The sequence below is a fragment of the Triplophysa rosa genome, linkage group LG15 (genome assembly GCF_024868665.1).
Source record: "Triplophysa rosa linkage group LG15, Trosa_1v2, whole genome shotgun sequence".
Taxonomy (NCBI): domain Eukaryota; kingdom Metazoa; phylum Chordata; class Actinopteri; order Cypriniformes; family Nemacheilidae; genus Triplophysa; species Triplophysa rosa.
In genome coordinates, this window is record NC_079904.1 from 3,297,633 (window position 1) to 3,321,756 (window position 24,124).

At 38.7% G+C, this 24,124-nt stretch overlaps 1 long non-coding RNA gene across 1 annotated transcript; it reads right to left on the reverse strand.

Annotated features, from left to right (window-relative positions):
• Positions 1-18,508: 18,508 nt before the first annotated feature.
• LOC130565809 (uncharacterized) lies at positions 18,509-20,496 on the reverse strand. The gene is made up of 4 exons (XR_008964411.1): positions 20,454-20,496; positions 19,053-20,283; positions 18,814-18,934; positions 18,509-18,706 (listed from the first exon to the last, which is right to left on the reverse strand). It is a non-coding gene; the product is annotated as an uncharacterized LOC130565809 (long non-coding RNA).
• Between the last annotated feature and the right edge of the window lie 3,628 nt (positions 20,497-24,124).

The window sequence follows — 24,124 nt, forward strand, 5'->3', positions numbered from 1 at the left end:
TAATAACATTATTTACAAAAATCTCCCAAAACATGTAAAATAATAATAATATATTAAATATTTTACACAATACTATTTAACACAAAAAGACACAGAAGTTATTTATTACAATTTTCCCGCTATATTTGAAAATTGGCATTTCAAGTCATTTCAACTTGCTATTTTAAATGTTGGCCAGTGGTGGTTTTCTGTAATTTCTTATTTTATTGAGTTGAATAATGTAAAACGGTAAGTTGAAATGACTTGTAAAGCCAATCTGATTGTACTTAAAACTTTAAAGCAACAGCTCACCCAAAAATAAAAATTCTGACTCAAGTGGTTCAAAATTTGTGTAAATTTCTTTGTTCTGATGAACACAGAGGAGGATATTTGTAAGAAGGTAACCAAGCAGTTCTTGGTCTTCCATAGTAGGAAAGATTACAATGGTAGTCAAAGTGCTCCAGAACGGTTTGCTTTCCTACATTCTTCAAAATATCTTCTTTTGTTTTTTAAAGCAAATTGTCCTACTATGGTAGTCAATGGTGGCCAAGAACTGTTTGGTTACAAGCATCCTTTCAAATATCTTTCTCTGTGTTCATCAGAACAAAGAATCAATTGGAACAATTTTGGGGTGACCTTTAAGGCAGCAAATACATTTTAACTGTGTGTGTGTGATCTGTGTTTTATGTTTATTAAAAAGCATTTTGCTTTCGCAGTGTTAGCATGTTAACACCAAACATTACTGAAATCAATTGCCTGTGTGGAGTGCTGTATTTGTGTGGCCGCCTACGTAGGGAGTAGTCAGCAAGATACCTCACTAGGTTTTGGAACAGAGTTTTTGTGTGCGCCTGTCATCAAATACATGAAACCTAGCTGTTTGTGGAAGGCATGTTCCGGAAGCTTTTTAGAGAGAACCTTCAGGGCCTCCTCATAGATGGCACAGATAAGTGCTCACGAAACACAAAGCGTACTAAAAAACAGTTCAAAATGCCTCTTTCAGTCACTAAATCTGGGCAGGACACTTACAAGAAATCTTACTTAACCTAATGCAGGATGGGATGGGACGTCCCGTAACTCGCAGTAAAATATTTACGCAGCATTTTCTGGGACGGTCTCACTAACATTTCAACAAATATTTAGAACAGAGTGAAAAGGCTTCGCATGGCACAGGAAAGCATAAATCGTATAGCTGAAGCAAGGTACTCCGGCAAACAGCAGTCATCTATAAGTGTACCGAATATTTGCAGTTTATAAACAACGCTGACCATCTCGGCACAAGGAAATGCTGTTGCCGTTCGAACACAGTTTGTTGACTGTAATATAAAATAGTGCTGGTGGGTTTTGGGTTTTCCAGAGGGAGCCGAGCCTGAGTATATTGAGTCCATGTGGGGAAGACGGTTTTAATCGGAGCGTTACCCACATTTCTTCCTGTTTCTAATTTGGAACTGCGGTGGTTTTTGTCCTTTGGCCAGCAGCCTCTCATCCACCAAGCGTCCATTTCCTCTGATGTGAGTAGTAGCAGGTGTGTTGGCATGACTTTACGAGAACAGCCTCCATACTTTTCCTGGCTGTTTTTTATCCAGTCTGCCCCTCATTTATCTTTCTTTCAAAGATAGTTAACATTCTGGAACTACGTTGTTTTTCTTTCAGTAAAGATTAAATAGCGTAGCACATCAGTGACAGATACAGGTGTCCAAGATCGTAAAAGAAATCTACATATTTTTTTATAAACCTAGTCAGTCAGTTGTTTAAACATAGCCGCTTACTTAAGACTGTGTTTTAACAACTAGTCTCACTCCAGTCTCGGGTCTGGAAGCTTTCCCCGCTTTCTTTGGCCAAGGCCCGCCCAAGAGGCCATATGACTGACAGGAAAAGCAACCAATCACGTTTCGTTCAGTGCCGTGTCATGTTTAGAGGCGTGGAAATGTCTCCGCTGTAACAGACCGGTGTACATTCACGAACGTGTCAAAAGTTAACAGCAACAACAGTGAGGGCTGGGCGGTATATATCGCGGTTCACGCTAATTATATGTGTCTAAATCACATCGATTCGATGTTTTATGCACAGCTCTTCCGTGAACTACGGCTCTTTGATCAGTAGGAAGTACTGCTCGATCTAAAATCACTACGAGATTGAGTCATTTATAAAGTACATTTGAAAAGCAACACTCGTCAAACATCATCACTATAAATATACTTTATTATCATGAAAATACCTGAAAAGGTTTGAAGAACAGCGATAGAATATGACCACTGGCATTTCCTGGAACTAATTGTTCTTCTTCTGTTTCTCATAGTCGGAGTTTCTGCGCAAGAGCGCCCTCTGGCTTTCGGATGTGGCGGCATTGAGAAACTGAGAGCATAAGAATCGCGCGATATATCGCCCAACCCATAAATTTATACCGTGAACCTGGCATACTTTTAAGAATTAAGCGTTTAGTGGATTGTGGTGAATTCTTATTGCAACCGATGTAAACACGACAGCTTACTTCTCAGATCAGACGGTGTTGTTTCCAGGCTGACCGTTAAAGAAATTAAAAATACATTTTAATTGATCATAATTTTTTTATTTATTTGAAAAAAATATTTTTTAAGTGATATTACATATTATATTTTTGTTGATTTAAAAATTTTGTTACAATATTGCCAAAGCATTACAGAGAAAACAAGTAGTAAGATACAATATAAACAAATATACAATATTACGTATGTTTGCATTGAGGGCTCACTTTGACCTATTTTGCTTTGTGTTGGCAGATCTAATTAAAGTGCCACATCGAAGTCTGTCTCCTTTCCCTGCATGACTTCCGAGTTGAACCCACCCGCTGTGACACAGCAGCCCTCCATCCCCAAACAAGAGTACCGTCAGCTTCCGGGGCACGAGGGAGAAAGTAAAATCTGCTCAATCTCATTAGGTCCAGTGAAAGCAAATTGACAACCTCGTCAATCACAACTCCCACACAGGAGATGCTGTCAGGACACTCGAAGCAAGCGGCGGGATCGGCGTTAACCTCTGTGACCCCCTCTGCCACTTCCGCAGCTCCTTGTTTTCAGAGCTGCTTCGGCCTAATGAAGGTTCATTTAGAGGGGCATCGCTGGCCCCCTTGATCCCTGTACACAATCAACGCAGATGAAACAAATCCGGTTTGGCCATCGCATTCGGTTCCTTCCAGCATTTCATCCCTCGGGTTTAGACACACACGTTTTGTTTGAACACATGGACAGAATGATCCATCTTGTCTCATTAGCTTTTGGGTTTGAGGAGGACGCACGTTGCATTGATGATTAATTGTAAAGGTTAATACGGTCACCCACGCAAAGTAAACAACAACAACGCAACGGTTGTTTCCCATGAACCATGAGCTGCCTCCACACTTGGACCAGCAGTGATTTAATCTCCTCGTGATTAGTTGCTCGCATTATAAAAAAATCTGATAACGCTTTCATTTTGCATGTGAAAACCGCATCCAGTCGAGCTGTAAACATAGCCGAAAATCTTTTCATCACTGAGAGGTTCCAGGTTTTCCTTAATGTGGTGGAGCTTAAATCAATAGAGCACACAGCTCCGCATTAATCTTCGCCTTGTGAGTTTCGCAGCTTTGAAATACGAGCCCCAGCATTGAAGGGTGCGTTGTTACAAACTGTTTCAGGTGCGTGACATGTCCCTTTTTTCAATTTGGTTTGGTCTAATGCGCTTCCTCCGTAAACCATCCTTCACGATTGTACTCGAGCGTGCGTTGCCTTAAGGTCCGACCGACATGAACTTTACGTTTCTCTTCAAATGACTCCCGCTGTTAGATGTTCGCTACACCCGATCGGACAGGCATGTCCCATCCTCTTCTCAACTTGACGTTGGCTCGCCGCCTTTCATCCGAGATCAAATTAGTAGTAGCCGTCCGACTAATTGTATCACATTATCTCCTCATTGTTCTCCGCATCCTTCAGCGAGGAAAGATTCCTGAAACCTCATCCGTCACATCATAGGGCCCCTATTAACCTCTGACCCCCGTTCCGTGTGTATGGACCCGGTTGCTGCTCACACCCAACCCTGGGCCCATTAACACATCGCCACGGCTCAGAAAAAAAACTATTTTGACGGCCTGTAATTTCCGCTAAGTGACGGCAGACAAAAGCGACCTTTGTGTGCTGGGCGAACCCGTCCACTCAGGGCTGAGATTTTCTTTCGGATGGGACCGGGGACCCCCGTCAGGTCCATCCTTAGGCCCACTTTGCGGCAGGGCTCGTTTGAAAGTGTGAGATAATGAGGGGTGGTTTTTGGCGGTCCAATAACAAGCTCTAAATCGAAGCGGTGATTAGGCCAGGTCGGACGGACCTCCCGAAGGCGCGGGGTGCGTAATAAGTTTACGTTAGCTTCAAAAGGTCAGGGGCTACTAAAGGTCGTGGCATTTCCTTTAAAGAGACGCACGGTAAAGCAGGTGCTGCCATGAGGTCATTCTGACGGAGGCTGCCAGTGACGGTTCATCCTTGTTGAAAATTTCCAGAAACAAGGTTGCGTTTGTTATGACAGTGCGTCAAGGCGAATCAATTTCATGTTAACATGCAGAGTGCCTTCTTCTTGAGAAAATGAAGCAGGTTTGTTCAAACAGCTAAATATACACTTGTGTATTTTATCGCCTCTTCTGGTTTCATTTTGCGGTTTGGGCTAAATTAAATTCTGAAGTAAAGCTCGGTTTCCTGAGGTTGCAAAGGTATGGGACACAGAATACGTTAGTTTGAAAAACCTATTTTTGTTTTAAAAACGTTTCCCATTTCACAGAATTCATACTGTTACTCGTAAAAAAATCATCTTTATTCGTGTTTTATGTGCCAGCTGTTTTTATAACGGGTGATGTGTAAAGGATAAAGTAAGGAAAAACTAGGCATCCCCTTTTCTTCACTTTAGCCGCCCTTTGGAAATTCACATGGTGAGGACGGAGTCTCCCTGTAAAATGTTGTCACCGTAGTATTTTAAGGCCTGACATCAGTCAAAGAGTCAAAGTGGCATGAGAGTCTTTTAATACAAGTCTCATAGTCTGTCATTATGAAACTGGAAACCACCTATCAGAGAGACAGAGTGACTGATGTGGAGAACTCTGACTCTGTCTTCTCCTTTACTTCTGCCAGCCATTTCCAAGACTACACACAGGCGAAGCAATGGGTGGCCAGAGACAACGTCGCCACACGTCCAGATATATTTCAGAAACTAATGATGTAGAAATCTAGAGAATTGAAGGAGATAGCAAATTATTTTTATTTTGTGTACACTAAGTTCACAGGTGCATGTAGTTGTTCATTTTTACTTTTGTGGTGAATTTTAAAATTCACTTACACTTTCATAGAAGGAACATTATAAAGGAAAATTGCTTTATATATTTCTTTGTTCTGTTGAACACAAAATAATATATTTTGAAGAATGTAGGAAAGCAAACAGTTCTGGGGCACTTCTGACTACCTTTGTAGTCAATGGTTGCCTGTTTGGTTACAACCATTCTTCCAAATATCTTTCTTTGTGTTCAACAGAACAAAGAAATTGATATAGATTTAAAAACAACTCGAGGGTGAGTAAATGATTTTTATTTGGGGGTGAACTGTCCCTGTAAGTGCTTTACTATAAATATGTATTGCACTAATAAAAGTAACTTCAAAAATGGTAATTTTGTTTGATTTTGATTTGGTGGTTAAATATATATGACAGACATTTTATTGATGTCTGTCTGTGTTCAAGTTTCAAAACTCAAAATCTCTTCAGTTTGAACTCAAGTTCTGTCAGAACTAAATTATTGAGCTCTGCAATCCACATTGACGTTATGGTCCTAGCTATCTATAAAAACATCTTAAAGTTGATATTTAATAGAAAATCAGATCAATGTGAATTCCATTAAGTCTCCTCGCCTATAACAAAGCAACCTCAGAGCAATTGTATTTTCCTTCGGTTGTTTATTTTCACAAAATAATCTCCTTTCACAAGATTGCCTGTTTGCATTCTGACAACTCTTTTGTTTGGTTTTGACAGAATGCTAAAGCCTTTAGGGGCCATTACGAATCCTCCGGTCCTTTCGTAAGCTTGATCAACTCCAGTCGCAGGGCAACACTCACATCGCATCAGCATCGGCAATGACGTGTGGATGAACACCTGCATGAGAAAATGAGAGTGTTGGCCTACTAAAGTCCTCTGACCTTTTCAAAGGGAGGAGAAGCGGGTCCAGCTCTGGCCGTGTTGGGAGTGGTATCACCCTATTCAATAGTCCTTGCTTGCTTACTGTTCCATAAAATGTGTCTGTGGAACGGTGCACACTTCAGTGAAACAGACTGGATACTGTTAGACAACAGTGCTGTCTTTGTGTAGGAATTGTCAAAGCTTGCTCTTTCCTAACGGTCCTCCCTTTATTCTCAGCTGACAAAGCAAAGCTCCAAAGCCATGTGCTTCTACACAGGCGGCCATGTTGGAATTTCTGTGCGGTACCACAAGTATTGAAGTTTATTTTGCTTATTGTCAGAATCTAGTATTGTTTATAAAGAGGTGATTTGTACAAATTAGGTTGTAGAACCTACTTTTAGATTTAAGCAAACGTGACAGTGCATTATAGTTTACATTTTATCAGTATGCGTGTTTCTCGGGATTCAAACCCCCAAACTTTGCACTGCAAAATGCTCTACCAATTGAGCAATTTCAGAATTTTTAAAAACATAAACAAGCGTTATGTGTGCCAAACTTAAGTTCCGTTAGACCACCGCAAAGAATCAACTGTTGAGTAGTTTTCATTTAATTTAATCAAATTAATATATAATTAAATATTCATATAAAGTACGGAGTGTCTATTTACACGGAGTACAAATAGCCCGCCTTGTCGACAGAGATTATTTGCATTAGCTCCGCCCACCAAAATGTGATTGGAATAAAGAAAGTGTAAGAACGACGCCATCTCAAACAGCGCCTCTAGTGGTGTCAGGTGTAAAGTCTGCATAGCTTTGGTACTGGAGACCGGGGTTCTAATCCACCTCTCGCTGAAAATACTCTTTTACCTTTTTCTATTACATTACAGATCATAAAGGCATTTGTTTTCAATAAAATTGATTAGAGATTAACATTCATTTTTATTCATAAAGTTTAGGTTTAGGGTAAGGTTAGAGGTGTAGGGCTTTAATATCTCAATAAATTGCCATCATTTTAATAAATATAAGGATTTCCACTCTGTTATTACTGCATAATGTTTATTGCACAACAATACTGAGTTGCAAATAGTAACGTTATCTGCCACTATTTATAAGTACCAATAGTATCTTACTACTATTTCTACTTAATCCAAAGAAAAGTTGCAGAGTTAAAGGTACAGGTAGACGTCTGTGGATTAGAAATAAAAAGCAGCAGGTCATCTGCATATAGAGCCCTGTCAAGCTCTGTGGGAGACGGCAGAATCTGATCGCCCATAATTTCTGATAGCATCTCAGAAAAGAACACTGTAGGACGAGGGCCCTCCATGGACTCCGGTAAACCAATAATCCTTATATTGTTACGGCGACTACGGATCTCCAAGTCCGCTGTTTTGGCTTTGAGCTTATCGTAGTTCTCCGTCAGTGCGGCGCTTGTCGCTTCCAGTGAGTGGAGTCGTTTGCTGAGGAGGTCTGCGTTAGACTCCAAAGACGTTTATAGCATCTATTGCTATTTACACTGTGCAAATAGCCGCTGCCTATAAAGTAATAATATAAATTAAATATAAAATTAATTGTTATATTACAACCAAACACTGACCAGAAGGTAACTTCGGGCCAGGCACGTGCATCCGATGAAACCGTTTATATAAATATTCTATATTATAAATATGAAGTATATATATATATTTATATATATATACTGTATATATATATATATATATATATCTTCAGAAGTAAATAACTGCTCTACCAATTGAGCTTGCATATAAAAACTTAATGTACATTAAATATTATAAATATAAATATAATATATATATAACTTAGAAATGAATTAAAAAATGCTTATTTTATTTTTGTATTTTATTAATATTGTACTTATTTTTATTAAAACACCAAACAAAAAAACAGATTTTTCTTTAAATAGTAAACCTAGAAAGGCAACTTTTTCTGGTTTCAGCGGCCAACTCTGTATTTGGATGCAGTGTAGCGTATAGACTTGCATTGTAGATCTGCTGTGTGATATGCAGAAACTCTGCAGAAATGTTATGTTCGCTGCAGGAAACATGTAGGCATTTTGCATTTCGCGATCCAAATGACCCAGAGATGTTGAACCCGCCAGCGCAAACTTGACTTTGAATTGCCTCCAGTTTGCCTGCTTCGGATTTAAGAGAGTCAACATAATTGAGGAATTATTTTTTTTAATAGCTTTTATATTCCCTGTAACAGACCATCACATAAGCATGACGACGTGCTGTTTCACTCTGATGGACCACTGACAAAAAAACTAAAATGTAGATGGAGTCTATAGATGTCTGACCAAAGAAGCAACAATAGCACTTGAACTAACCGAGACACTCCGAACCCAATAAAATTCTCCTGGGGCAAAGATAGATTTGCGGAAGCGTTTATTTAGGCAGTTTGGTTTTGCAACTGAGGGATTTTTTCCCTGTCCAAATGAAAACCAGTAGCCGTTGGTTTGAAGCCCTCATTCACTTTGCATAATGGCTCCCAAGGATGCTCTTTTTTGCTCCTGGTTTTCCGTACCAGTATAATTCAATTTCACAATCCAAGCCAAATATTTGCAGTGCGGCCTACATTTCCACACTGAGCCGCGTGCAGGTTACCTAAAACACAGAGCTATAAGGAGATGATTGACAGCTCGGCTTTGCCATATATATTTACCGTGATGCCATGTTATTATGATTCGATCTTGTCAAATCTTTGCTCTGGTATTTGCTCAATGCCTCAATCTTGAATTTTAATTTTGCTGTGGGGATTTGAGTGTAAACTGCATTTGAGGTCATATTGCACCCAAAAATAAATAAATAAATGTATGTAGGCTATAAATAACCTTGTATCTCCATATTTCTAGATTTTATTAGTCACCCTGTATGTTTGTCACTGGCATTTTCAAATATCTAACTAATAAAAAAGTTCAAAAAGTGTGTGTCAACTTTGAAAACACTGTATTTAATAATTTAAAAATTACAGTGTTTTTTTTACATTTCCTGAAAAAAGGAATTTGGTGAATTTGGACATCCAAGGTTTTGAAAGAATATTGATGATATATATAAAACAACCTTTACTCTCAAGTCATAGCAATACTGTATTTTTTTCAGTGAAACAAAAACACAAAAGTAGATTTTCGGCTCACTTGGAAATTACTTCACACTTCCTGTAACTCGCAGGGCAAAGTTTATTTGTTCGAACCCCAGGGAACACACGTGAGGTGCGTCCCAAATCACGCATTTATGCACTATTCTAGACCATTTTGCATCATAAATACAATAGTGTGAGTCATGCCTTCACATTAAAATTTGTCAAAAAGAAGTGCTGATGATGTACTCATTCAACCGAAAATGTGTGGAACTGCAATGGTCGCAGTTTCGCCTACGCAGCGGAAGGGAGGCGGAGATATCAGACGCTGCTCGAGTTCTCCTACGGAGAGAATTTAATGCTGACTGAAATCATGCTGAGCAAAACAAATTAAAATTATGATGTACAAATGGATTTTTATTGACATGCATTGTGTCGTGAGGTTGACGTCATTTGCCCTCGTCTGTGAAATCGCACACACTTCCAGTTCGTATAAAACAGTTTAGTATTCTATTTGGGACGATGCTACTCTTCTTAAATTCATATACTAGATGATGCATAGTGCATAGTTTAAGTGCAAAGTGTATTGAATGTCATTTGGGACACAACTATACAGATTAAAAATTCTTAAAGTCACCATGAAACGGAAGTTTCCCCCAGCGATCGTACAAGTTTCGGGAAGTTTTTTTTCGAACATATAAAACTGTTTAGTAACAATTTTTGTTAGTCCCTTACTGGACAATTCTCCCGGAAAAGCACGCGGCAGCAAGGAGAGCAAGAGAAGGAGCATGCTCAGACGTCACTTTCACTTGTGTGCAGGAGAGAGAGAGAGCATACGTTCGTGAAGTTCAGTTGGGTGATGAATGTTATATAAACGGTGGGTATAACGCTGGATTTGGAGATCGTTTGAAACTAATATATGGAGCCGTCCCAGCGTTAAAAGATGCCGGACATGAACCGCATGCGGTGAGTGAAACTGATGTCTGTGTTTTGTTGGCAATGGGTGCGCACGTGCTTTAGTTCAGCCTACCCCTCCCCCCCGCACACGCCGTATGTTTTCAGAAATAACCGTACAGCTGATCTATCTTTTATCAATGTGATCAAACTAAATACTCTTCGAAGATACGACGTATGCAATACTACTCTATAGGTACTCAAGATTAATGTGAGATTGGCAGAAACCGCATGATAGTGCAAATGAATTTTGAAATAATGGTGTGCACAGATAAATAATTTATAATAATCACTGCAGCACTGTGTAAAACACTTAGAATTTTACTGTTTGATTTCATAGTGACTTAAAATGTGTTGTGAATGTAAATAATAAAATGATTTAAACGTATTTTTCAACTTTCTATGTATTTAGGGCGGATCCGAGTTCTATGTCCTTAAGTTACTGATTGTAAAACTGAAATAAAATGGCTCAAAAATAGGCTTTATAGCAGTCTTGCAGTATTTTCCATCTTGAAGTAGGTCATGCGACAGGTGAAAGGCACTGTTTGTTTGCTGGCGGTCGTTGGCCATCTTTTCCACATAATTAGATGACATGTATTCACAGAGGCCGCCTGTGTCTCTCCACGTGGATGTGGACTTCACCACGACCCAAAACGGGACTCAGAGCTTCCTGTGTTGAGAGACCTTTCGGGTCTCCCGGAGAAAAGTGTGTAAATCTGGAAATGTTGAGCAACGTTTGGGGAACACCTCAGTCGAAGCCCTGCCAGGCTGAATCATGCACCCGCGTCACGAATGGTGCATGAAAACCGTCACGCCACTTCACGTCGCCTTTCAACATGTGCATGCCATTGCGTGCGGCAAAAAACTTCTGTAAACCATTTTTGAGGTTATTTCCTTTCCATGTGTGATGTTTATCCTGTTTTTTAAAGGCATGTGTGTTGTCAAGCTATATCTAAGGAAATTCACATCTGCAATTCAACAGGTGCCTCTTGGCATCCAACATGTTCCATGTCTGGAAAACATCTGCATAGGTGGTCTCTTTCTTTCTCTCGCCAAACTCCCTCCTTCTGTCTTCTCTAGGGTCCGGGTAGAGAGAAGGCCGATTGTAAATACGGAGAAACAGCCGCGTATTTCTGGAGAAGAGAGGCTGGCTTTTACCAGAGCATATTTTTATCGCAGAAAGCCAGCACGGATAGCCGCTCGCACAGCTGCTCCTCTAATTTGTTTAAGCATGTACAAATAGTCCGGCCCACACGGGCCAAAAACAGTGAGAGTTGGTTTTGCACAACATGGCATTTTTGTCTGACCAGAGGAGCAAGGAGATATTGCAAAAAACCAAACACGCTACAACAACACAGAGCGAGCGAGATTTTCAAGTCGCACTCCGAATTTGCCGATGTTGAAGAAACGCAATTCTCAGACTTGGGAAGCGTGTTTTGAGGTGTACGAAAAGGCAATCTCAATTTCAGAAGATTGCTGGATGGAACACACAGATCCTGGTGAATGATTCAAGTCATGGAAAAGATATTTATAACAAAGCGATTCTATGTTCCTTGTCCTAGAAAGGATTAGAGAACAACTCTGATTTGGCCCTATCTACAAGCAGCAGCTATGAAACTTTATGGATTTCTCTCCTGGGCTCTTCCTTGTAATAAGTCATTCCCAAATCTGTCTCAGATTTCTTTTTTCTCTTATAAAATGGAAACATAAGTAAATAAGCGGTCTGTCGAAGCGCGAGATACGTCGTAACCCTAGCCCACATTACAGCTGATGCCTAGTGCCGTTTGGAAACGTACACCCATCGAGGGACTCCACATCTCTCATACACATAATTACGCTTGTTTAAAAGCAGATTATAGGATTCACGCGTAACTACGAGGTTGCTTATGACGTCTGTCAACTCGGCTTCCAAGTAAACTTAGAAACGCCAAACGAAGAAGTAAATGGAAAAGTCAAAGTGGAAACTCTAAACACTTGCTCTTCAGAAGTCGGGAAACAGGTGCGAACAAGCTCCCCTTTAATCTCTCGTTCGCTCCTCCCCCAAACCCAGCGTAGGCCTACGCTTTTTCTGTAAGGGGGTATCCCCTCCGTTCTGCTGTTTTACTTATTGTATGAGACAGAGCGAGGAAATTGTGAATGCAAGAGGAAACATGGAGAGAGAAACGGAAAAAAAGAGCGTCACATCATAATACACGTATTTGACTCGATGAAGTTTCATTGATACCGAGCCACTCGCCAAGAGTTCCCCATACGCTGGAGCAATTTGCTGTGGAAATCCCCCAGTAGGGTTCAAAACGTCTTAAACATACACATATATGTATATACGGCTGAGCGGGGTTTCCCCGTAAGCCCTGTCTAAACAACACGCTTCAAACACCAAACTAGGTGCTAATGAACTGGGTCCTGACAAAGTTTACTTTCCTGGGTTGAGTCCCATCGTACAATGGCCTCATTCAGCTCCTCTCAGCCGTGGAAAGTGTCTGTAAGGTAATCCCGTAAGAGTTTTGCGAGAGACCTTTTCCAATTTTCAATATGTCTTTCTGCCGCGCTGCCTTTCGGCCCGTGCCAACTACAACACTAATATAACTCGGCTGATACCAACCATCGCTGCTGAAATTTGCATGGTGCAAAACGGCATCCTTTCACGAATATCTGGCGTATTCACATACCCTTTTCTGCCCTGTTACTCACCTGGTGCTCTCACAGCCGAAATATCCAAGCCGAGTGCCATGCCAGGGCTCCTCTCCGGGCACGGGGCCTAAAACAAAATTGAGCATTTTTTAGTTTATCTACCCAGATGAACATTTTGTAGTGTTTCAATGATCTACTTGGCAGCTTTAGGAGAATTAAACATGTGACAATTGTTAAAGTATGGAGGTGCAAAATGAAAGTAGATTGTACAGGTAAAATCATATGGATTTGGGTAAATTTGATGAGAAATATTTGAGGTCATATTGAGATCTTCAATAATGTTGACTTCTGATTGCAGACTTGACAAATCTGAGCTCAGTTTGAGACATTGTGGAGATCTCTGTTGAAATTCTAATGGAGACATTTTTTTGAGATTTCTGCCTCTTTTCTGAGGCGCACGGTGGGAAAGTGTGTATCTCACTTGGAACCACATGGGCCTGTTCATCCATATCCACATTTTCCTAGACTATAAAATTAAAAACGTTACTGGTTCTGTTCTGTAAGCTGCCATTCAGTAGCCGCTTCACAATATCAAGAACGTGGGATAATTCAACGTCTGATATCCTATTCCAGAGCTGCTCTATATCTTTAGGGGTGATGAGAAAAGTAAGGTTGGTCTCTGCGTACGACAAGCCATATTTATGGCTTTCTAACCCGACAAGCTGCAAAGTTATATTTATATCAGATGGTTCCATGCGAGCAGGCTATGGGACTTGGCTGATTTTTATGGAAAGTTGAGATCTGCGAGCGGACGGAGATAATTGAAAATGCATGCGGCCCTTGGATTTTTCTTACACATGCTTTTTTTCTGAATCTGTGTGTGTTTATGTAGTGCGTGCGTGTGAATGTGTGCAACTTTAGATTTTTTTAGATACACCTGGCCTCACTAACATTTTCATAAGCTCCGATGGAAAAACCCACAAGCATGGGTTTTAATAACCCGACAAAGGTACCACCCATACAAATAAACAATTAATTATAGCTGTTTATTTAGAGGTCAAAGCTCTGACACAGACATCACCCAACAACCAAAGAGAAAAATATGTTTTCGGTTAACATGTAACTTTTATGCAGTCTGCTGTTATAAAAAATAATATATGGTCTTATATAAAACTGATAAAACGCAAATGTTGTAACGCACTTTGGATAAAAACCAAAAGCATCGCCAAAAGCACCATGTTTGCCAAACGACTTTCACTGCGTATTGAAACAAATTCTCGAAACCTGACCAGCATGTTGTCTTTGTGGCCAGGGAACTTCGTCACTGACCAAATGGTCGGAGTGTGGTATCTCAGGTACAAAACCAGGGTGGACTGTACCAGCGCCAAGCGCGCAACCTCTCCAAACTCCGAGCGTGACGCACAGAGCCGCCGTAAGCTGCGTGCGAGAGAAAGGTCAGCTTCTAGTCGCATTCATAAAAAAGAAAGAATGAAAGCAAGAAAGAGAGGAAAAAGGCAGCGGTCCCGAGTTTCATGAATGGGCCATTGTGATGGGCCGCGGTCCCGTCAGTGAATGTTTTCAATTCCATTTGATCCCGTAGTAAGACTGCTAATTGGTGAAGCGTGTTGCGCAGGTCAGCGCGAGGTTCTCTCTCTCCACGAACGCACACTGCGCCTTCTGTAGATGACCAAAGGGCTTTTTACAAACAGGCACAGGGAACCTTTCGGACAGTGATTTACAGAAATAGTTGGAGATACTTTTTAAACGGAGTCATTTGTGGTTTCCGCAAAACGTGGCAGAAGCGATGCTTGTGTGAACAGCAGGTGACTTGACAAGGGTTCAGCTGTACTCTTGCACCCTTCCCTTCATATTTAGCATTGCTGTTATTTCTCAATCTATGTCCCTGCAAATGGCACGAGACAGTGTTTCTCAAACTTTAAGCTGTAATGATACCATCATGGTGCGTGTATATTGTTTTGTCCAAGAATTAGACCTTTAAGTAAAAACACACAGTGAAAATGCGTCTGGCCATCAGTCACCATTTCACCTCTATCTCTCCTCCGCTTCCTTAAAGGAGACTGGAGTTGGATTACGGATTTAATCAATAGCAGGTGTTTTCATAAGCGTCAGTTGCACGCACATGAAGAGGCAATGAAGTTTGGTAAACCCTAGGATGTCCCTACAAAAATAGTAGGCCTAATCCTAAATTGTTTTAACCTTGTGGGGACAATGTTATCCCCATGAGGACAACAGCTATTCACTATAAACATATAGCAAATCGTTTTTTATCGTAAATAAGATGCAAAACGTTTTCTTTTAGGGAGGGTTGTCTTCATTTAGTGAGTAAATGCGTGCGCGTGTGTAAAGTTCCATCCACAGATATATACCGCCATCATGTGGTCACTTATGACTTACAGAACTATAAATGAGTTTGTTACCAAAATGTGTCTGTTGCATATGGTCATATAAACTACTCATCATTAGGATTGGCACAAGTGGCGTTGCGAGAGGGCGCTTTAGGGCTCAAGCCCGTCATGTTTTGCCAATATCCCCTGATCTTGAAAACGTTTTACTTTACAAATAACAGAAGCATATTATAATGACTTCTTAAATGTTTTCGTGACGTGACGCATGTCGTGGTAGGTTAGCCTTATTTACACGTTAATTCATTAAACGCAGCTTCGAAGCGCTCGTTATAATGCTGAACACCCGATCCGACCAGGAGGTGGCACTGTTTCAGCACACGTCACTCTTTACTGGAAGAGCTGTTGAGCTTATCATAATACTTTCCTTTTTAATGTGCGCACAAATGACTTCTGTGAATAACTAAGTTGTGAAACTGGCTGTATGCTTAGTAACGAACCATGTAAAATAAATTTATTTGCAGATTCTTTTTTTCTCCAAATAGCTGGCTGCCAACAATTGCTGAATGTTTATGTTTTAAATATGAGGTAAAACATGGTGTGCATATATATATATATATTACTATAGTAATATTTATGTGATATTATATTATATATTATTATATATGATATGTATACTATTATATATACTTATTTGATATAGGTATAATATTAGAGAGACATGATGGACTAATGAATGGTATGAAGTGGTCAAACAATAAAGCAACTTAAATTAACCACAGTGAAGGAAGAAATGATGCAAAAGGAGAGCAAACACAGATGACGTGTTCTGGTAATTCATGCTTTGCCATAAAGAATGAGTCATTTTAGGCTGATGCCTTTTTTTCCAATCAGGAAAAAGTTAAGCATGATTTATCATGGTTGTGATATAGTAATTTTTTATTTTTAAAGAGGATCATTTTTTGTGTATATCTTTTGTCAATGTAAACATCAAACAGGCCACAAAACTCTAAGATTTTGATTTAATGGTGTGATTTCAATATCAAGACATCTCTTTGCTTAAAAAAAAGAGAGTGAGACAGTCCGCTTGACTGATTTAAGACTTGACCTGTAGTGCCATACAATGTGTAATCTTGAGCAGGTTCTGCTGTGGTTGCTTTAAGCATGGTGTTAAGATGACATCAGCAGTGGGTATCAAATAATACAAACAAAACAGATGCATTTTATAACCACTTTTTAGATTATTTTTGTTGTTTATTTCACAACTGGATTGAAGTGTAGTAATCACAGCTTTTTACTTTTAGTCCCAGGCTGTTAATATTGTCACGGTCCTGCCTTCCTCGTTCTGTATTTCTAGTCGTGTGGCAGGATCGGGACGGAGCCCTTAGGTTCTATGTGAGAAAGCCATGAGATGTTTATGTTTTTGACATCTCATGTGTTTTCTCGTGTCTTGTCATTGGCCCCGCCCCTCTCGTTTCATCTATTGCTTCCCTGCCGTCTAATGTTTCCCACCTGCCCTGTGTAATTATCCCTCGTTTGTCTCTCCTTTAAAATGCCCTCTTGTTTCATTGTCTTGTTGCTCGTGTATTACGTTTGGTCTGTGTATTGACTATTTATGTGCTATATACCTCGTCCAGTGTTCCTGTTCCCAGCCTTGCCCGTGTTCTGTGAGTTTTGTGGTCTACCCTGTCGTGTTGTCGTGTAAGACGTTTGGTCGTGTCCTTTAGTTTAGTTTTGCTGTTCTTGTTTTCGTTTTGCCCCCACGTGAGAAGTCTTTTGTTTTATACTTACATATTCTTAGTTTCGTTTTCCCCATTGAGGGTGTTTGTTTTATGTTTTTGTTTAAAATAAAGTGTTGTTTGTTAACCCCTTCACTGCCTGCCTGCATCTGGGTTCTTCAGCCTCTCTCCTCCTGACAAATATGATCGAGAAGTCTTTCAAAATACAACAAAATAACTCAAAATCCTCAGCTTTGCGAGGGTGCGCTCATGTGTTTAATCAAATCAGGGATGGAAAAACAAAAAGTAGTGAAATCCTAAACACACCCTATTCCTTCTTTGCATCTTTGATCTTTTACACAGCAGCTACTACCCCACCAGAAAGAAACATTCTATTCAAATGTATTGTGCTTTTCACAATTTTGTATTGTAGAGAAAGATAGTAGAGACAAAAACAGGACATTATGATAGAATACCCGGTATAACAGTAAAAATACTTGTCTGATTCAGACTGTGCAAAATATCTTTTATTGTAATAATAAATAAGTTAAAACTAAAATGTAAGGGCATAAAATATAAGCATAAGATTGATAAAGTAAAGTTTAGGTTCAACTAAAATGTAAAGCAAAGTTATAGGGCTATTTAAAGGAAATATTGACTGTAAGATTATCATCAGTTTCAAAATATAAAGATGACTGAATTTATGATAATTACATTAAATTTGAACCATTTCAGGATTGGTTGAGGATCAGAAATAATATTTCTAATGCTCTTATCTAACACAATGCTTTATGAGAAAACAATGTTTCAAAACATAATAGAATTCACTAAAATTGAGACTTTTAATTAGCATGGTAGATGACAGTGTCAAATGAAACCAGACATGTTATTCCAGCTTTCACGGAATGGGTCAAAAACAAGAACGGATTTAAAAACATGACAATTATAATATCTATAGGAATTTTCATAAGACCATAACATCTAATTAATAAAAGAGAAGGGTCTATAAGATTGTATTCGTAATAAAAGCAATATTAACGTAATTTCAGCAGTCTCCCAGTGAGCAAGCCAAAGGCGACAGTGGCAAGGAACCCAAAATCCAATGTTGTATACAAATTGTGTGGAGAAAAAAACTCATATAAATAAAGGTATATGGAAATAACAGTGCATGTGAAGAGCATGTTTAGGTTTTGACAGGTTTCTGTGCTTTGCTCTTCAAAATATATTCTCTTTTAAGTCATGTTTTGTAGTTCTTGTCTCCTGTTCTTTGTAGTTCCCTCATGTGTCATGCTCTCATTGGTTTCCTTGTCTTGTTCTGATTGGTTTGTTTTAGTATTGTCAGGTGTGTCTTGTTACCTTGATTATTTTCTGTATACCCCAGTGGTTACTTTCGTTTTGCTGTCGGTCATTGTCATACCTGTCAACCTTCCCGTTTTCACCGGGAGTCTTCTGTTTTTCACATCCATCTCTCGCCACCCTCACATTTTGTTATTTCTCCCGTGAAACTCCCGTATTTAAGCCTTTTAATTTCAAATATCTTACCCTTTCCCGAATTATAAACTGTATCTTTTTGCGGACGGGCATTATGCAATAATGACTCATAACCATCAGGACATTTGTTCTTTGCTTTTTAATGACAACAATGTTCTCAAAAAAACAAAGATTTTTATGTTATACGAAGAGAGAGGGAAAGTGAGACAGTCCGCTTGACTGGACCGAGGCTTGACCCGAAGTGCCATTCAGAGTGCAGTCTGGAGGATGTTCGGCTGTAGGTGTTTTCAGCATGATGTTGAGATGAAGTGAGACGCATTTCCTAAACAGAAAGAAAATAATAAATATCAATTGAAACTTATTTCTATTTTATGGCTACCAAAACTACAAGAATAATAAGTTAGTTGACCGTGACGTCATGTAACAAACCTTAAAACATTGATGTTTTTGTCCAAGATGCGTTGCAGAACCACTTTTGTCCAAGATGCATTTCAAAATCACTCCTGCAAGGCTGCAACACACAAAACATCTCCAGACCAACACAGGACACCTGTGGATTATGAAATAACATCATTTATTTCACTCTACAAAACTCATAGAAAAAAAATACATTTAAAGTATTTAAAACATCTGCGTATGGAGCTTTAACAAGATTTGTTAGAACTTACAAGATGTTGTTTTGGGTAAGGCACAAGATCTCTCTTCGGGACGCTGCCAGACGGAGCAATTTTACAAGTACAGACTTGCTGTGAGAACTGCAACATTGTCAAATAACATGGGTGTCAAACTCGGTTCCTGGAGGGCTGCGGTCCTGCAGAGTTTAGCCTCAACACTGCCTGGAAGTTTCTAGCTGTCCTGAAGACTTGCAGGCAAACTCTGCAGACAGAAGCCATCCAGGAACCGATTTAGACACTCCTGTTTTAGAGCCTTCAATGACAGTCAGATCACAAGATGGGGGTGTGGGGACTATGGCGGTGTAGGAAGTCTAATTAAAATTATTCAAAAATCAATAACTAATTATTTATATTTTCATTTATTTGTACTTTTTTGTATTTTTTTATTGATTTTTTATTTATTTAATATTTTTATTGCCATTTTTTCTTTTTAATTACAATTTAGAAAAGACTCATCAATTTTTACAACCCGGCCATATTCTTGTAATCCACATTTGGATGTGGAAACCCCTCTAAATAGCCCAATCAGTTTTCCACTTTTTGAAGAAAAAACAGGACCTCCACTGTCCCCTTTAATCCCTACTTCAGAAATCAGTAATTCATTTTCGAGCATGTCTTTTATGTGGGAATGGTGCGGCCTAATTGTGCCCTCAATTTTTTTAAAGTCACCTTCACAGTTCCGAGTAAAAAAATAAATGCTGTCGTTTGTGTCAATTTGATTTGTTATTGTTTGTATATTTTGGAATTGTAGAGGATCAACACAACCTTGCAATTTAATTTTAGCCAAATCCTGGTTTTCATTTGTTTCGGCACAATAAGCCAAATAAATGAGAGAATTTTCATTTTCCAGAAACATTACAAGTATACTACAATTACCAAGATTCTCAAGAACATGATTTGCGGTCACTACCATTCCAGATCCATAATAATAACCAAGCCCTCGACTTTGGTATGTCTTTTCATTGTCTGGCCACATTAATATAACACATGGACGATTATTTTTAAATGTAATATTGTCATATGGTATACGACAATGGTATATATATGAGTTGTTAATGCATATTGGACCAGGTTTAGATTTTAACTCAGTTATATCATGTTGTGTTATATCATCCTCTCTAAATTTCGAAGTGAACCAATTTAAATAATTGTTTTTTAAAGTAAATAAAAAATTCTTGGCATTTCCAACAGTTGTATAAGCCATACTTGTAAAATTGTCCATTGTCTGAATCAGATGTGGATCATAGAAAACAAAAATAATTTACATTATTAGTAAATATTGCAGCATACCAAATATGGGAGGTAGCTCCCACACCTATTATTAAGTGGATATTTGGTATTTAAAACATATTTAACAACAATAATAATAATTACTTAAATAATATAAAGCCATACCTTTTAAAGTTTCAGTTTTGTCTGCAGCGTCAAAGCACACCCGGAAATCTGGGCATTTTATAGAAGCTAATGAAGGTGTGGTCGAGGGAGGTGCTGTTAGAAATGAAACCTTCTAATATGCTTCCCATTTACAAGAACAGAAAACAAAATACAGGTATTGTTTCAACAAACAACTATGTCAATGTATTACTAACTGGACACAATTCAATGTGGAATGTCACGAAGGTTTCAGTTTATATTATTTTAATCATTTGACATGTTCTAATATTACAACTTTGTGGTATGACAACTGCACTTGTCACGATCCCAGTCCGTGTTTCCCCTGTGTTTGTGAACTTTTATGTTACTTCCTGTTCTGTGCCATGTTTTGTAGTCCTTTGTAGTTTTTTTAGTGTTAATTAGTTCCTCCAGGTGTGTTTTGTTATCTTGTTAGTTTCTATGTATTTAAACCCCAGTGTTTCCTTTGTCTAGTGTGAGTTTTTGTGTGTTTGGTCCTGTTCCCAGTGTCTTTACACAGCATCCTTTGGATTATTTTAGCTCCTTGTTTCTTTGTTCTTTTATTATTTTGTACTTTGTGTTTTTGTTTATTATAATCGTACTGCGTGTGGATCAGATGCCCTTGCCTGGTTCATGCCTCGTTACAGCAATATACACTGAAATATTCCATAAAATAACTCGCATCAAAGATACATATGTTTGGGTTTAAAAGATTCATGAATCCACGTTGTGTCTTCTTTGTTTTGTGTAGTAGTGCTAAAACAGTGCCTTTGGAGGCAGCATTCCAAGGCTGCATCAATGCACGTCTGAATACAGTGTTTGCCTAAGCTCCTGTCTCCTGAGATATACCTTCATCTGATCAATTTTTGAAGGCAGCATATGTATCCTTCGCCTCCTTCCATGTCCCGCAATGCTATGCGTGTGCGAGGAAGGTGATGGGTTGAGTAGGATCAATCTCGAAAAAATAAAATGGCGACAGTGAAACTGGTTGGAGCACAATTTTCTATAAACTTAAGTTTAATTTTCACCTTCAATAACTTTTGAAATTAGTATTGTAGTTTTTGAATATGTGATTTGTTATAGATGCTTTTTATTTATAATAAGGGCTTGTGTTCAGATAAACGTAACAGTCTATTTAAACCTAAACCACAACCCAGGAATGCTTAGAAATGTACAGGGGTTGGGGTGTTTCGTTTATCTCATATCTCATGTGGGAACAAAGTACAGGCCGACAAGTTAAAACATGAGCGTTTCTAAAAAGCCATGAAAAAATGCTGTCATGTTTCTCAGAAAGGTGACTTATAAATCTGAAATTCCTATTCATGAGTTCAGTAGACAAACAAATTCTAAATAAACAACATGGAAAAACAAACATTTTCCTAAAACTAAACACTCTAGAAAATGCTGTGTTATTTCAACCCATAGTTGGGTAGAAAATGGACAAAACGATAGTTATAAATGAACATCTGCGTAAAACCCCCATATATTAATTTATAACCCCACAATTGGTTTTGCATATATTTTACCCAACCATGGGTTGAAGCAACCCAGCATTTTTTAGAATGCATATAAAATGAATTTTCATATTCCCTGTGTCATATATTCCCTAAGCAGTGTTTCTCTAAAAGGTGAAAGTGAAAGTTGTCAGTATTGTCAGTGCTTTTGTCAGTTGTTGTTTGGTGTTGTTTGAGTCTTTAAGCCTTACAAATGTTTTACCCATTTTATAATGATAAACTTGACCTTTTTGCAAATGAGCAGCATGCAATAATGACATAACCATCAAAACATTTGGTTCTTTGCTTTTTAATGAAAACAATGTTCTCCAAAAAAACAAAGCTTTTATATTTTATGAAGAGAGAGTCTTGACTGGACTGGTCTGAGGCTTTGACCCATTGTGCCTGCTGTAGATTCTGCTGTAGATGTTTCAGCATGATGTTAAGATGAAGTTGCAGAGGGTATCCATTTCCTACAGAGAGAGAAAACAATACAGATGAATTGGCTTTTATTTCTATCATATCTTTGAGGGAAAATTTTGAATGTTATTTGACTGTGATCGTCATGTAACAACCTTAAAAACTTGCTGTTGATGTTTTTGTCCAAGATGCATTTCAAAATCACTTCTGCAACTTTAACTTTACTGACTTTATAACAGTGACAGAAATAGAATCTTTAAAAACTATGTGTTCAGATGAGTCGCAGTCTGTCATATCTACAACCAGAAATGCTTATAAATATACAAGAGATGGGGAGTGTCTCATTTATCTCATTTACGGGAACAACGTACAGGTTTAACAAGTTGGAACACGCTCGTTTCTAAAAGAGCAGTAAAAAAATGCTGTCACATTTCTCAAAAAGGTGACCAGAAAATCTGACATTTTAATTAATGACTTCAGGAATGAAACAAATACTAAATAAACAAAAATGAACAAAATGTCTAAAAACTAAAGGACAGGGCTTAAACCTAGTCCCAGACTAATTAAAATGTTAGTGCCGTCTTGATCGAAAACAACTTGCACTTGCATATCTTAAAATATATCAGTGCGATTGTGTCATGGCTCTGCTTCCTTAGTCATGTTTTTCTTGGTCCTGTAGCAGAGCCATGACAAAGTCTTTGGTTAAGTGTGGAGAGAAACATATTATTGTCCGTTTGACAGTAATATACGTTCTCTCCAGTGTCTTGTCATTTGCCCTATTCCTCTCGTTTCCTCGTTATCTTCCCCTGAGTGTTTAATGTCCCACACCTGCCCCATGTCGTTATACCTTCCCTATATATACCCTCTTGTTTCTTTGTCCTGGGCTCTTGTATTACGTATATGTATGTGGTGTGCGTTGTGTATACGCACATGTTCCTGTTATACCTTGTTCGTGAACTGTGAGTTTTGTGTTTTTGCTTTGGTTGTCCTGCCTTGTTTTATTTTAAGATGTTGTGTCGAGTTTCTGAGTTAGGTTTTTGCTTCTCTTTGATTTCACGTTTTGCCCCCATCGTGGGAAGTTTTTGTTAGTGTTCTTGTTTTGTTACAGTGTCCGCCTTTTCCCCCTCGTGGGTGTTTTGTTTTGTTCCTTTGTTTTGTTAAATAAAGTGTTTTGTTAACCCCTTCACTGCCGTTGCCTGAGCTTGGGTTCTTCTGCCAGATCGTGACAGATTGTTTTGTCTCAAGATGCAGTAATGTTTGTTTGTAAAGTATGTTTTTTCAAACGCCTTAAATATCCTTATTTAGCTAAAGCCCAATCCTGGTTTAGGCTAATCCCTGTCCGGGAAACCGCCCCAAAATGTGATAATGTGATCAAAATAATCCATGTATGGTATTAGCACATTGTTGTTACTTATATTGAAAGTCTTTACAATCCTTTGGAACATTAAGGCCCGGTTTCACAGACGATGCTTAACTTAAGCCAGGACTATGCTTTAGTGAAATTAGGATATTTAAGTCGTTTTTAATAAAATGCCTTCGATAAAAACATTACTTGTGTGCATCTTGAAACAAAGCAATGGCAATGACATGTTTTAAGATATGTTTGGGCAATTTATTTACAGTTAAGACAGGTCACTTTCATATTAGTCTGTGACTAGTCTTAAACCTTGTCTGTGAAACCGGGCATAAGAAACATACCACAAAGACACAAACACAAAAATTGATCTACATTCACAAGGTCAACAGGTGAGATCAATAGAT